Genomic DNA, 15543 nt, shown 5'->3' on the forward strand with positions numbered 1-15543 from the left:
CAATCAGAGCAATCTGCTAGTAAACTAACCGCGTGTCATCGATGATGGGGTGTTCATTGCTTTGCCTTTATTTGATTTGTGATTTCTTTATCTATTGCAAGATTGAGTAAAGACACGATCCAATCAAATGGCATTCAATGGTATGTTCACGCGGGCGAAAAAAAACACCGGGACTACGGCGCGTCGCTCGACTGCTATGGGTCTGAGGCATTCTTGTTTTACGTGTGTTTGTTTTCCGCTCGCACCCTTGCCCCTGCTATTTTTGCACTGCGAGCGCCCGTATCCCCTCCAGCATCGCCGTGCCCCGCGATGCTCCAGAATGGTGCTCGAGAAGCAGATGCGCGTCTTGGAGCGTCTTTCCTGCGAGCAGCGCGAGATGGCGCTCGCCACGGCAACGCTTCTCTCGGCCTCCGCTTCTGTTTGACGCAAGGCCTGCGCTCGCCTGCTCAACTGCCCTGAGCCGAGGCGGAAAGTACCGCTCACCACACAGCGGGTCACTCGGGCCGTGACTCAGCCGGCGATCGCTTCGCGCACGAGTTCCTCGTGGCGGCAGGGCGGCGCCCTTGACGTCGGGGGCCTCGGAGTCGCTGTTGGGGATCGCGGAATCCTCCCGTTCGCCATCGTCGCTACCCGTGGTGAGCGACGTTCATGCTCGTGCTCTTTGTGCTTGTCGGACAGCACACTCGAGTGTTTGGCTAAGCACGGCCTCCATACCACCTCGATTTTGCTAGTTCCGAGATGTTTGATTCCAAGATATCTGCGCAACTACGAAAAACTCCAGCCCTAAATTCGACATAGCCAAGAGCGACGTCACACAGGAGCCTCTAGCTAATAGCGCCAAATTAACGATGAAATTAAAATTGTAATAAAAATGTGCTGCGTGAAATGGACACCACAAATAAGAAAACGAACGCAACCGAGCTCTCTATTGTGTCCGTCTTCTTCATCGTGGTCACCATTGCGCGCACATGCTTATTATTCATCGTTTTTAAAGATGACCAAATAGCTGAACGCTACGCTGTTTTGAATATTGTAACCTTCCAAACCGCTACGTTAAGGAACTTACTCGGCGAAAAGAAATTAGATTTTCTTCAGATGTAATCCTTGTGGCAACCATCAGTGAGACTGAAGAGAAAAGGGCACGAACTGAAAACCAAACGTGCTGACCGGATACACGCACCCACAAGCTAAAGGGAAAATACTGTTTTCACATCTAATCAGGGCTTTGCTAACATATTCATTCGTCTAATGCTCCTTCTGGTGTGATAAACGTGAGGTAGGTATTGGGTAACGTTTTCGATGGATGCCTTGATGCAGGACTGGAGTGGAGCACGGCTTATGAAGCAAGACGATTCCAGTGAACAAAGAAGGAATAAAATAGAATTCGGGTAGATATATAACGGGATACAGTGCGATGCGAATAGATAATGTCGATCTCATGAAGCGGTGAGTTACAAAACTTATAAAAAAGTGTAATGTGGTTTTTTCCGGCACTTTTCGAGGATCACAATGTTTACTTTCTGTCAAGTTTAGTGACACTAGTGTGGTAAGTGTAGTCAGAGTGAATCATTGCTGTCCAAATCTGTATAGATTCCAGGGCTGTTGATAGGTTCAGATTGGCGTAGGTACGACACTACGTATGAGTACTCCATTCTGGGTAGATAAGTTTTAGCCACTTTAGGAATGACGCAACGATACGTAGACTGTGGCATATATGGTATAAGGCACAATTGGCGTTGATTCTAATACTGGAAATATGGGAGGATCAACGGACCTTATTACAGAACTTCACACCAAAGTTCATATAGGTGTTGACAGTGTATATTTCAGAGCCAGCGATCACGTGCTTAGCTGGCAGGGTATACAGGTATAACCTAATCAACACACTACACTACTTTCAAGAGACTCAGGCCAGCCTGATTTTACAGTCTTTATTCGCGCGCCTGTCTAGCCGCGTCTGAACTGCGTCTCAACCTTCTCCTGCTTCCCTTTCCACATCATGTACATCGGTGTACTTGTCTTGAGAAATAAATATATTACCCAACCTCAACGTCTGAAATCTAAACAAAAACTGTTCAGCCGGTTTTGATGCTATTGTGGTATTGCCAATCAAAGCAGTTTCTGATTTAATATGTCAAGTATTATGCGACATAACACATTCTATTCTATCTTTTGGAATATTTCCTGACATGTAAATTGCTTAGAATGACCGTATTGCAAACAGGAGGCTCAGATCAGGATTTCCATAATTACAGTTCTTTATCTATACGTTCGTGCTTTTCAAAAATTGCTGAGAAGGTGATCCATTCAAGATTTGAAAATTATCTCAATAGGTGCAATTAGCTATTAGGACATCAGTACGGGTTCCTGAAAGCCAAATTAACTGAGATGACGTTACCTTATATTAAGGAAAACTGCTGTATAATATAAAAAACCATTTATATACCTTAGGCATCTTCAAGAAGACATTTGATTCTGGTAAACAGAATAGAACATAGGAACTTAGAGCAAAGCGAATGCTCTTTGCTAAGCTTCCGCGGTATGAAAGACGTTCATCCTTTAGCTTGATTCGCAGCTAGCTATCCAACGGAGCGCAATTTTTATTTATTTATTTATTTAAGATACTTTCAATGCCCGAAAGCATTACAGAAAGGAGTAGGTGAACATAAAAAAAATTGTGCAAGATACAAAGACATATTCAACGTGACGTTTCATGAATGCGCTGTGTCTGTGTATCTGTTTCTTTCGACGCCCTTGTTCAGTCACGCTTATACACTCTACCATGGTTTCATGAATGCTGATTTTGAAGGCGCCGGTATCCAGAATGGCTGCACCGGTGACGGGAAGGTGGTTCCAATCTTTGCTTGTGCTAGGGATGAATGCATTGCTACAAAGTTTAGTACGTGAAGACGGCACACCAATTTTGAAACTATGGGCACAGCGAGATGATATGTATGGCGGTTGGGTGATAAGGTGTTGTTTCAAGAAAGGGTTGTGGTGGTAGATTTTATGGAAGAGCGAAAGGCGGAAGCATCTACGCTGGAAAGAAAGTTCTGGCAAGTTAACTGTTGTTTTCATTGAGGTAACGCTAGCATATCGGGAGTAGTTTGATAAGATAAAACGCGCTTCAGATTTTGAATGGTTGCTATGCTGTTTATGAGTGTACTGTTAACCGGGTCCCAAATGGCGCATGAGTATTCTCGTTTGGAGCCAACTAATGTTTTGTAGAGAATTAGTCTGAGTGACCATGGTGCAGAAGAGAAGTTTCGGCGCAAATAGTCCAACATGCGATTGGCATTGCTGCACATAATGTCGATATGAATGTGCCAGGAAAGGTTGCTGCTGATGCTTAGTCCAAGGTATTTGTACGATGAGACAACTGAGAGAGGGTTATTATTGATGAAATATGTATGCAAATTAGTAGTATAGGTATGCTGTGATACGCGCATGCATTTACATTTGCTTAAGTTAAGCTTCATAGACCACTTGTTACACCATAACAAAACGTTAATAATCGTGTTGAAGTTTACGAGAATATTGTCAATATTATCACAGTCTGTAGTGTGTGAAGAAGAGGACGCTAATGGTGGCCTTGAAGACGACGAAGGAGAGATTAAGGTTTTCTCGCTGTTCTACATTTGTTGGCTCCGCCATTAAAAGCCATCTGCGAATAGCCGTACGCTTCTTCATTCCTGTAACATCATTGGTGTAGGTGCGGGGTAATCACTTGTGCAAGACGAAGCTCCACAGCGGTCGTAACCTGGCCGCCACGTCATCCGAAGGTGAGTCCTCAGCAACGGCCCCGTCGTCCCCAACGACAGTCATCCCGCCCCGGCCTCGCGGCCCTGGCATGTTTTCCGGGATTGACGACGTTGACGTTGATGAGTGGTTGTAAAATTACGAACGAGTCAGCGCACACAACAGGTGGGATAACACGCTTATGCTGGCTTATATAATATTCCACCTAAAGAAAACAGCACGGGTTTGGTTCGAGACACACGAAGAAGAGATTACAAGTGGGGACCAGTGCAAACAGAAGCTTAGAGATTTGTTCGGCAAGCTCGTCGGCCGCCACTGTGCTGCTAAGAAGGATCTTGGGACCCGTGCACAGACGTCCACGCTGAATCTTAGGTGGCGTACATCCAGGACGTCCTCGCTCTTTGCCGCAAGGTGGATAACAATATGGCAGAGGCCGACAAGGTCGGTCATGTTTTACAAGGCTTTGCGGATAACGTGTTTAATCCGCTTGTTTGCCAGAACATAAGAACGGTCAATGAGATCATTAACGAGTGTCGCTGCTTTGAAGACACGAAGAGCCGCCGCATAGTGCAACAGTTTATGCGTCTACCCAGTACCGCAGCTTCATCGCCGTGCGGGCATACAGATTACACCTGTAAAGCAAGTCTTAGATATTATATCGCCTGTTTTAGCATACATTTACAACCTCTGCCTGACATCTGGGGTATTTCCTGACAAAATGTAGACAGCTAAAGTACTTGCACTGTTTAAAAAAGGCAATAAAACTGTGTTATCTAATTACAGACCCATTTCTATATTTCCCGTATTTTCAAAGGAACTTGAAAAAATAATATTTCGACGTATTTCATAATAATAATAATAATTATGGGGTTTTACGTGCCAAAACCACTTTCTGATTATGAGGCACGCCGTAGTGGAGGACTCCGGAAATTTAAACCACCTGGGGTTCTTTAACGTGCACCTAAATCTAAGTACACGGGTGTTTTCGCATTTCGCCCCCATCGAAATGCGGTCGCCGAGGCCGGGATTCGATCCCGCGACCTCGTGCTCAGCAGCCTAACACCATAGCCACTGAGCAACCACGGCGGGTGACGTATTTCAGATTTCCTTGAAAAACATAACCTGTTCACTGACTGTCAATATGCTTTCCAAAAGGGACGGTCAGACCAGCTCGCGTTGCAAGCACAACAGGAACTACTATTGCGAAATTTTGAAACCAGCTGCTCATGCTCGGTGTTCTTATCGACTTCAGTCAGGCGTTTGACTCTATTATCCACGAACTTTTGTTGAAGAAGCTATAGTACTACGGTATTCGTGGTATTGCTTTGGATATAGTTAAATCTTTTTAAATCAGCGGAATCAACTCGTTTAAGGTAATGGCATCTGCTCCAAATTCAAGCAAGTAACAGTCGGTGTTCGCCAAGGGAGCATATTGGGCCCCCTTGTTTTCAATATATACGCAAATGACCTGGTTCTCGTCGATAGTGAACCTAAATACACAATCTATGCAGATGATACTACGGTCCTTTTTTCATCGAACCGCATTGTAAGCCTGGTTTCAACCGGAAACACTGTTCTTGCAAAAATACAGAAATGGTCACAGGCTAATGGCTTAAAAATTAACACTGACAAAACAAAAGTTATTTTATTTCAACCAAAAATAAAGGTGTGCACTTAGAAACCGACATTATGCTAGGTTCTTCTAGAATTGAGCTTGTTCGGTCAACGAAGACGCTAGGTGTGTTTTTTGACAGCCATATGTTATGGACTGATCACACCGACTTCCTTGGAGGAAAACTTGCGCAAGTTGCTTGGGCGATATTCAGTTTAAGACTACTGCCACGTAATCAAACTTTGTTTGTACAACGCTCTCTTACTGAGTCCTGTACACTACGGCTGTCTCGTGTGGAGTACATCTGCTACCAACATAAATCGGTCATTCTTGCTTCGAAAGAAGGCAATACGTAGCATCTGTAATGCTCCAGTAGACGCTCACACTGAACCTCTATTCAAACAGTTGAAATTACTCACACTGCATTCTCTGTTATAGTTCAGGCTGTTACTAGCCTATCGTAAAGAAGTAAAACAAAGCCAGTCATACATCACGTCCTTAGCGCAATCAATTAGAAACAGAACAGAATACAGCACACGGTCACATGAGCATTGGTATGTGCCGCATCCTCACACTAAGTATGCTCTTCAAATGTTGCACCATCGCTTACCACGCCTGTTAAACACGCTTAAACGTAGTAACATAGATGTCACTTCTGGTCCTATATCGCGTCTGTATGAGTATTTCAGTGATTTTTTAACACGACATAATTTGTTGTTTGGGACTGTTCGTGAGGTAGACTGTCATTGCGCCTCTGCGTTTGATATTAGCCTTTGTCAACGGCTGAATCATGTATTATTCTTTCCTTACAACGTTTATCTGGTTAATAGTTCTATCGCTGCTTTTGTTACTCTAGTGTACACTGCGGATTGCGTAGCTTCTTGTAATGGTTTGTGATGGTTTTTTTACATTGCATTTCTGTTTGCTGGCATAATGTCTAAGCCAACTTGTCATATATTAGCTTATGTATTGCTTTTGTCGGTCCTCAATCAGTGCCTATGTGCCTGCTGCTGCTGCCGCCCTCAGACCCATTTTAAGGCCCTTCAAGTTTCTCCGTGTAACTTTTTCCTTAAATCCCCCATAAATTTTATGTTTATGGAAATAAGGGCAAATGAAAAAGACAGTTGTCTACCGCGTGAGCCCACCTCCTCCGAGAACGTCGTACGTATCGTCCGGCGAGAAACCGAAGCAGTGTCTCCTGCCACGCCACTGACGCAGTGGTTTAAAGATTCGCGGCCGTTCGTGTCTCTCATTCAGTCGGTCATTCGCCAAGAACTTGCCAATGTGGGTCTTCCGTCCATCTGCTCCGGCAACCATGCTGACTTCGCTTCACCTGCTACCTCTGCCCCTGCTCATCGGAACAAATATGTCCCATATCCGAACTATCTCAACCTACCGAATGGCGCACTCTTGATGATAGACGCATCTGCTTTTATTGTGGACGTGTGGGCCACTTCTCTCGCAACTGCCGAAGTTCCTGGCCAGCCCACTCTTGACCAAGCTTTCCCGCCTACCGTCGCCACCCAGTGAATCCTCGCCTACCTGCACTGTTCACTGCGGTTAAAGACACACCTGAGCCACTCAGGCTCGAGCCACTGCGACTAGCCGCTCGTCATCACCACACAGTCGCGGCTCCCGTTCGGCCCACCTGCGTCGATTCCCGTCTCCAGCTTACCGTCGGTGTTATCCGACGAGAAACTAACTGGGCCAGCTCCTGGATGTGACGCTGGTCTAGCACCCCAGCCTGAAATTCCTCTGCTGACCCTGCCTACTGATCGGAACCTTGTGAACGTGGATGCGGATTGTTTGCCCGTTACAGCACCCATCGACACTGGAGCGCAAATTTTGATCATGAGTGCGGAGCTTCGCACGCGCTTGAAGAAAGTACTTGTGCTCCGACTCGGCTGCTCCACGTCGTCGACGGTGGAACTGCGGCTGTGCTTGGAATGTGTACTGCACATGTGAGTGTCGCCGGCCACCACGTGTCCGATTTGTTTAGTGTGCCACAACGCTGCCCTCATGATGTGGTCCTCGGACTCGGCTTTTTCACCGTCCATTCTGCTCTGATTGACTGTTCAGCCGGTGTTGAACAACTTGACCTACCCCTTCCTATTGATCCTCCTGCCCAAGCTCCACCTCAGATAAAAAATGACGTACAGCGCGAAGGACAAGGACTGCGAGAGACGGCATACACAGCGCTGACTTCCAACAATATTTTATTGCGTTGCCACTTCGTGTGTATATTTACAAGCGGGGCATGCGCAGAAAATGAAAGGCAGTCACAAGGGGTGTTGTAACAGCAAGTCACTGTGCTAAGAACATGATCACTTGAAAAAAACGAACATTCCGATTTCTATCTTTTGAGATACGTGACTCCACTAGGGGTCAGCGCGATAGAGGGGGCACAAATGCACACACTACCAAGTTTTCTGATGAAATCAGCTTCCATGATTGCCCGGGTGAGCTGGGAGCTGAGTCTCGCTAAAACTTCCGTAGCTTCAAAGGGCACGAAGCCGCAGTCCCGGCAATGGAAACCCAAGTGGCCTTGAACAGTGTTATGGACGTTTTTTTTTTTTTTGTTACTCATACTGTTGGCCTGTCGGCTGCTACAGGGCGGGTCAAAGCAGCACTTCAACAATTAGTAAAATACATGGTATTGCAATAATACGTATAGCACAAAAATAAAATAAGTCAATAGCAGTATTTCGGCAATTAGTACAGTACATGAAGGCAGTACATGAATAGTGTTTTAATAGGTGAACATAAGCGAACAAGGAAGATACATAAGTGAAATATTCTACAGATACTCCGATCAATATGACTCTAAATGCAGTGTTAGTAAACGAAGTCACACACCCCCTCTCCACAAAAAAAGAAAGCACGTATACGTGCTTGCACCTTTCAATGTTGCTTTAAGTTGTTCTGAAATTCTTCCGCACTGATGCTTTCTCGCGTTAACACCGGTAATACATTCCATTATTTAATGGTTCTTGGGAAGAAGGAAAATGCGTAAGCGTTAATGTGCATCTGAGGTATTTGAAAAGTATTATATTTGCTTTTCCGTAGTGTTCTACCTTGTCGTGCTATCAAATACTGTTTGCTATTGATGTTGAATGTGTTTTTAGTGAGAAGAAAAAAGAACTTTAACCTAGCTATGCGCCTGCGTTCAGCGAGCATAAACAAGTTCAGCAAACCGAGCATTTCGGAGACTGAATCTGTGCGAGAATAACGCTATAGAATAAACCTTGCTGCTCGACGTTGAACTCTTTCCAGTCTCTCAATTAACCCTGACTGATAAGGGTCCCAGATTATGCTGGCATATTTTAACGTCGGTCGAGCGTACGATAAATAAGCTGTTAATTTTACTGACTGTGAGGCTAACTGCAATTTCCGTCGCAAGAACTTCTTTTACGCAGTTTGGCATATTTTTGTAACATGGTTCGACCAGCTTAAATTCGCGGATATATGTATGCCTAAGTATTTCAGCACATCAACCGTGGAAAGCACAGAAAAATTCACTGTGTAATTAAAATCAAAAATATGATTTATTTTATTCGTTATGCGCAATACAACAGTTTTACTCTCATATATTTTCAGTTTCCATTTGTCACACTATTTTTCTATAGCCGTAAGAGCGTCACTGAGTAATTTCTGATCTTCTGTGCTAATATTTTCTTTGTATAGTAAGCAATCATTGGCGAAAAGTCGCACCATGATACCTTGGTCAATTGCAGAGGAAATGTCATTAATATATACTAAATATAGTACAGGACCTAACACAGACCCCTGTGGGACACTAGACGTTACGTTCAACAGCTTTGATTTAATGTGTTCCACTTCTACGTATTGGGTTCTGCCCCGGAGGTACGCGGTTATCCATTTTACTATTTTCGCGTTTATTCCCACATTAGTCAGTTTCACAATCAATTCTGCATGTACCACTCTGTCGAACGCTTTCGATAGATCCAGGCAGATGGCATCTATCTGTTCCTTATTGTTTAATGCGCTGGCAAAGTCATGGATTGTTCCAAGAAGCGGTGTTGTTGTGGAAAGCTGCTGTCGGAATCCGTGTTGGTTGGTAAAGAATGAGTTCGCATTTTCGATGTACGTGTAAATTGACTTGGCTACAACATATTCTAGGAGCTTGCAGCAAACGCAGGTCAGTGATATTGGACGATAATTTTCAATTATCTGTATATCTCCAGATTTGTGCACAGGTATAACCTTTCCCGTAAGTCAGTCATCAGGGACTCGGCCTTGCGCAAGTGACGCGTCAAACATAATTTTTAAATAATGCGCAACCCATTCCGCATACCTGCGCAGACATGCGCTGTGTATATCATCGGGGCCTACCGATATTTTGACGTCAATGTTTAGTAGAAGAACTACAATTCCCTCATACGAGACTTCAACTTCTGGCATCTCTTCCGCGCGAAGCGATGGGGCGAGTATGTATTCAGTGTTGGATTTCGATGGAGCAGAAAACACAGACTGGAAGAACTCGTTGTAAGAAGAAGCAATCACTGCAGGATCAGTAACAACAGTGTTATCAACTACAATGCTATGCGACTCGTTGTCCTTTTTCGACATGTGACGCCAAAATTTATCGGGAGACCACCTCATGAAATCTGTCAGTGTTTCTTTGTAATATTTACTTTTGGCTTCAGTGATCATAGAATGCAGTTGTGCAGACAACTCAATCATTTTTGCGGGGTCTTTTGTTACTTTCCGTCTCTGGCGGCTTATTCGACGTTTTAGTTGGATGATTTCTCTGTTGATTCAAGAGTTCCGTTTAGTTTTCTTTCTTTTACGAGCCGCACAAATTTGCTAATACAATGGAAGATAATATGCTTGAACGATCGCCACATGGTATTGATATCACTTTGAGAATCAAAATTGTTCAGTGCAAATTACAAGTAGTCAATGATACTTGTGTCATCAGCTTCCAAAAAATTTGGAACATATTACTACAATATCATCCAGCGATGCTCAAGAGACGAGCCGCCGCGAGAACGACGAAGAAGTTGGTCGGTGCCCTTGGCACGAGCGAGTGTCAGCCTGGCTACCTGGCTCCAGTGTAAATAGCGTGTAAATAGCATCTTTCGTCTGTGTCTTTCCACACGTAACATTTCTGGTGGAGGTCAGCAATCCCCGTTCCCACCACGGAACTCCGAAGTGGTCGGCACACCCAGTTGTCACCATGCCTCCCGGTGAAGAGCCCGCCTCCGCAACGGCTTCGGCTTGTCCAACTGCTCCAATCGTCACGGTTGCCCCACACCGCGACTCAGGTGTGTTCTCTGGCCTGGAGGGACAGGATGTCGACGACTGGATCAAGCTGTATGAACACGCCGGTGCTAATAACAGGTGGGACCGAACGATTATGCTCGCCAATGTCATCTTTTATCTCGGCGGCACCCCACGCGTGTCGCACCAAACGCATGATGACGAAATAACCAGTTGGGACAGTTTCAAAGAAAAGCTACGGGAACTGTTCGGCGACCCTATTGGGCGCAAGGCTGCCGCGAGAAAGGCTCTTGCGTCTCGTGTTCAGTTATCTGCAGAGCCATACGTTTCCTACATGTTCGACGTCTTGGCTCTATGCCGTAAAGCTGACGATAATATGTCCGAAGCAGATAAAGTGGCACTTGTGCTAAAAGGTATCGCCGACGACGCTTTCAATTTGCTTGTTTTCGGCAATGTCTCGACTATAGACGCCATTATAAAAGAATGCCGTCGCCTTGAACAGGCTAAGAGCCGCCGTATCTCACACCACATTGCGCGGCTACCCCACACTGCTGCTACGTCGACATGTGAGGGTCGACCGCGTCAGACATGTGTTCGACATGCGAGGGTCGACCGCGTCAGACCACCACCTGTGACGACGTCACCCGTATTGTTCGCCACGAACTCGAGACAGCCTCTCCGCCAGCCTTCTCCTGGACACCCCCTGATCCGCCAGCAACCACCATCGCGATGATTCAGGCTGTCGTCAGACAGGAATTTCAAAACATGGGTCTGAACACCGTGTGTTTCACGTCTTGACCCAGCGTTCCCCAGTTATCTAGCGGCCCTCTTCGTCCCCGGAAGTCCTTTTCTGCCACATCTCGCCGCAACGCTTCCGAATATTGTGCCCCTGATGACAGGCCGATCTGCTTCTACTGCTGTCGCATCGGCCACGTCGTCCGTCACTGCCGAAACCGATGGCCACCACCTCCTCGTACTTACGCCGCTACTTATTCCCGCACCTTTGGACCTTCTGTACCCTATGCCACCCGCTATGAACCCACTACCGCTGATGCCCCTGCTCCGAACCTTCGCTACAGCCGCTCGCCCTCACCTCGACGCCGCCAGTCTCGTTCGCCCCAACCCCGCCGCTTCTCTTCGCCGCCTATCGCCTTCCGGACCCAACCGGAAAACTAGGCACAGCAGATTCTGGAGGTGAAGCTGCGTTGTCGACCCTGCCCTCAAATCCTCTGCTCACGTTACCTACTAACCGAAACCTTCTTGACGTTGACGGAACTCATCGATACAGGAGCACATCTTTCTATTATGAGTGCTGCCTTCCGACGACGACTGAACAAGCTCCTCACCCCAGCGTCAGCACGCGTCGTCCGCGTTGCGGATGACGGTACTGTGCCTATTATCGGCATGTGTACGGCACGTGTCGGCATCGCCGGTTGCCATACTCTTGTCCTTTTCACCTTAACTGCTCATTGCCCCCACGACCTCATTCTCATCCTCGATTTTCTCTACGCCCATTCTGCTCTTATTGACTGCTCTTCCAGTACCCTTCGCCTTGAGTTGCCAATGCTCGCAGAACCTTTTGACGCACCCCACTGCCGCATACGCCCCACCGGCTTTCTTCGCCTGTCGCCAAAGTCCATAGCCTACATTGAACTGTCGTCTTTCCCACCAGTTCCTGATGGCGAGTACCTCGTCACTCCTCTGCCCGACATCCCAATACAGTATAACGTCACCGTGCCTCACAGTATACTTACTATTACTGCGAACCACACTCGCATGCCTGTCTATAACTTTGGATTGGTAAAGCAAATTCTACCGCAAGGTATTTGGCTTGCCACCATTGATTGTCTCGGTGACCAATACGTGGAAGCATTATCGACCGATGGTTCTCACGAGCTTAACATGCCCCTCGCGCCAGCCTCGGGCGTTGATCCCAACATAAAGAAAATGGTTGCGACGGACCTGTCCTCTATGCTGGCTGAAGACCTTTGCGAAGTCTTATCGTCCTACCGCGATATTTTCGACTTCGACGATCGCCCTTTAGGCCAGACACTCGAGGTCAAGCGTCGGATTCTTACTGGCGATGCTGCGCCTATTCACCGACGACCGTATCGAGTTTCTGCGTCGGAACGCCGAGTAATTCAAGATGAAGTAGAGAAAAAGCTCTATAAAAACATCATTGAGCCTTCATCGAGTCCGTGGGCGTCACCTGTGGTGTTGGTTAAGAAGAAGGATGGCACGTGGCGCTTCTGTGTAGACTACCGTCATTTGAACAGCAATTAAAAGGAGGACGTCTACCCGCTCCCACGTATAGATGACGCCCTTGACTGCCTGCATGGTTCCAGCTATTTCTCGTCTATTGATCTTTGTTCGGGATATTGGCAGATTGCTGTTGACGGTATGGACAGAGAAAAAACCGCGTTCATCACACCTGATGGCCTATACCAATTTAAAGTTATGCCGTTTGGATTATGCAATGCCCCTGCCACCTTTGAGCGCATGATGGACTCCTTGGTCCGAGGTTTCAAATGGTCCACATGCCTCTGCTACCTCGACGACGTCATCGTCTTCTCGCCAACGTTCGACACTCACCTTAAGCGTCTCACAACTATACTTGATGTATTTCGAAAGGCGAAGCTCCAACCTAACACGTCCAAATGTCGTTTTAACCACCGACAAATTACTCTTCTGGGCCATCTCGCTGACGCTTCCGGAGTACAGCCTGATCCCCACAAAACTCGCGCTGTCCGAGAGTTTTCGATTCCGAAGACAGCCGCAGACGTTCGAAGTTTTGTAGGGCTGTGCTCGTACTTTCGTCGTTTTGTTCGAGATTTTGCGACAATTGCTAGGCCCCTAACTCATCTTTTGAAGCAAGACGTACAATTCTCGTGGGGTACTGCAGAAGCCGCCGCCTTCTCTCGTCTCGTCACTCTTCGAACCTCACCACCCATTCTCGCCCACTTCGACCCTGATGCCCCTATAGAATCACTTACAGATGCCAGCCGTCATCGCGTAGGTGCCATCTTAGCCCAGCGTCAGCGTGGCAAGGATCGCGTTATTGCTTATGCGAGCCGCCTCCTAGCACCATCGCAGCGCAACTATTCCATTACGGAACGCGAATACCTTGCTGTTGTCTGGGCGGTTGCGAAGTTCCGTCCTTACCTTTACTGTCGCCCTTTTTCCGTAGTCACTAACCATCATGCTCTCTGCTGGCTCTCATCGCTAAAGATCCCACAGGCCGGCTTGGCCGATGTGCTTTGAGGCTACAGGAATTTTCATATTCCGTGGTGTACAAGTCTGGCCGCCTGAACCAAGACGCTGACAGTTTGTCGCGTTACCCGGTTGACGACTCTGACTCCTCCAATACTGCCACTGCTTCTTGCGTATTCTCTGTATCCCAGCTGCTTCATTTCGCCGACCAGCAACGCCGTGACGCCTACATCAGAACACTCATCGACTGTTTTGAACACTCTCGGGCCGGTGCTTCTCTACGCCTCCTCGTCCTCCGCGACGGCACTCTGTACCGTCGTAACCTTCATCCGGACGGCTCTGAGTTCCTACTTGTAATACCTAAACACCTCTGCTCCATCGTTCTAGAAGAGCTTCACGACGCACCGACGGCAGGACACCTCGGCGTATCTCGAACCTATGACCGTGTACGTCGCCGTTTTTTCTGGCCGGACCTTGCCGTTCAGTACGACGTTACGTCGCCGCTTGTGAATTTTGCCAACGACGCAAGAAGCCTTCCCAGCTCCCCGCTGGTTACCTGTAGCCGCTCGACGTCATGGCCGAGCCCTTCCATCGTGTCGGCTTGGACCTTCTCGGCTCATTTTCGGAATCTACATCAGGAAACAAGTGGGTTGCAGTCGCGGTGGACTACGCGACCCGCTACGACGTAACCCGTGCTCTTCCGACCAGTTGCGCAACTGATGTTGCGGACTTCCTCCTACATGATATCATTTTGACGCATGGTGCTCTGCGTCAATTGCTTACAGACCGCGGCCGCACCTTTTTGGCCAAAGCCATTGACGACATCGCGCGTGCCTGCTCAATACGGCATAAGTTTACCACCTCCTACCACCCTCAAACGAACGGCCTCACTGAGCGTTTGAACCGCACCCTTAGAGACATGCTATCCAAATACGTTTCAGACCACCACTGTGACTGGGACCTGGCTCTACCTTACATTACCTTTGCATACAACTCTTCTTGTCTCGAAACTGCTGGCCTTTCCCCGTTTTACCTCTTGTATGGCCGCGAACCGACGCTACCGCTGGACACTGTGCTTTCGTCCGCCACAGCTTCAACTAGCGATTATGCCCGTAATGCAGTCGCCCATGCTGACCATGCTCGCCAACTTGCGCGTGCTCGTCTACAAGTGTCTCAAGGCAAGCAGAAATAACGCTACGACCCCCGTCACCGTGATGTCCATTTTGTGCCCGGCGCCCTCGTGTTGCTTTGGTCACCATCGCGTAAAGTCGGCCTTTGTGAAAAACGGCTTTCCTGCCACACAGGCCCATATCGCGTGATACGCAAAGTGACTGATGTCACCTATGAAATCGTTCTAGCCACGACCACTACGTCCTACACTGTGACAACCAGTGACATTGTCCACGTTGCCCGACTCAAGCCCAACAACTCTCCATGCACCTTGGATATTTAACAGCAGCGTGACGGTGCTTTTGCCGCCGGGATAATATTACAATATCATCGAGCGATGCTCAAGAGACGAGCGACGGCGAGAACGACAAAGAAGTTGGTCGGTGCCCTTTGCACGAGCGAGTGTCAGCCTGGCTGCCTGGCTCCAGTGTAAATAGCGTGTAAATAGCATCTTTCGCCTGTGTCATTCCCCACGTAACAATATGTAACCGCCTCTTTATATTTTGAATTTTTCTCGTTATGTGCTATCTGAACGAAGGCAACTTCAT

At 47.4% G+C, this 15543-nt stretch overlaps 1 protein-coding gene across 3 annotated transcripts in view; it reads left to right on the plus strand.

The window, feature by feature from the left end:
* Positions 1–423: 423 nt before the first annotated feature.
* Positions 424–15543, plus strand: part of LOC142587280 (sarcospan-like) — a 578002-nt gene continuing 562882 nt past the window's right edge. The window contains exons 1-2 of one of the 3 annotated variants that reach the window (XM_075698151.1): positions 424–635; positions 3713–3782. The gene's annotated coding sequence lies outside the window, so the exon portion shown is untranslated. The remainder of the gene's footprint in view (positions 636–3712; positions 3783–15543) is intronic. The other 2 variants (XM_075698150.1, XM_075698152.1) reach the window with 2 other exon arrangements.

Source organism: Dermacentor variabilis, chromosome 7, assembly GCF_050947875.1.
Source record: "Dermacentor variabilis isolate Ectoservices chromosome 7, ASM5094787v1, whole genome shotgun sequence".
NCBI classification, from domain to species: Eukaryota; Metazoa; Arthropoda; class Arachnida; order Ixodida; family Ixodidae; genus Dermacentor; species Dermacentor variabilis.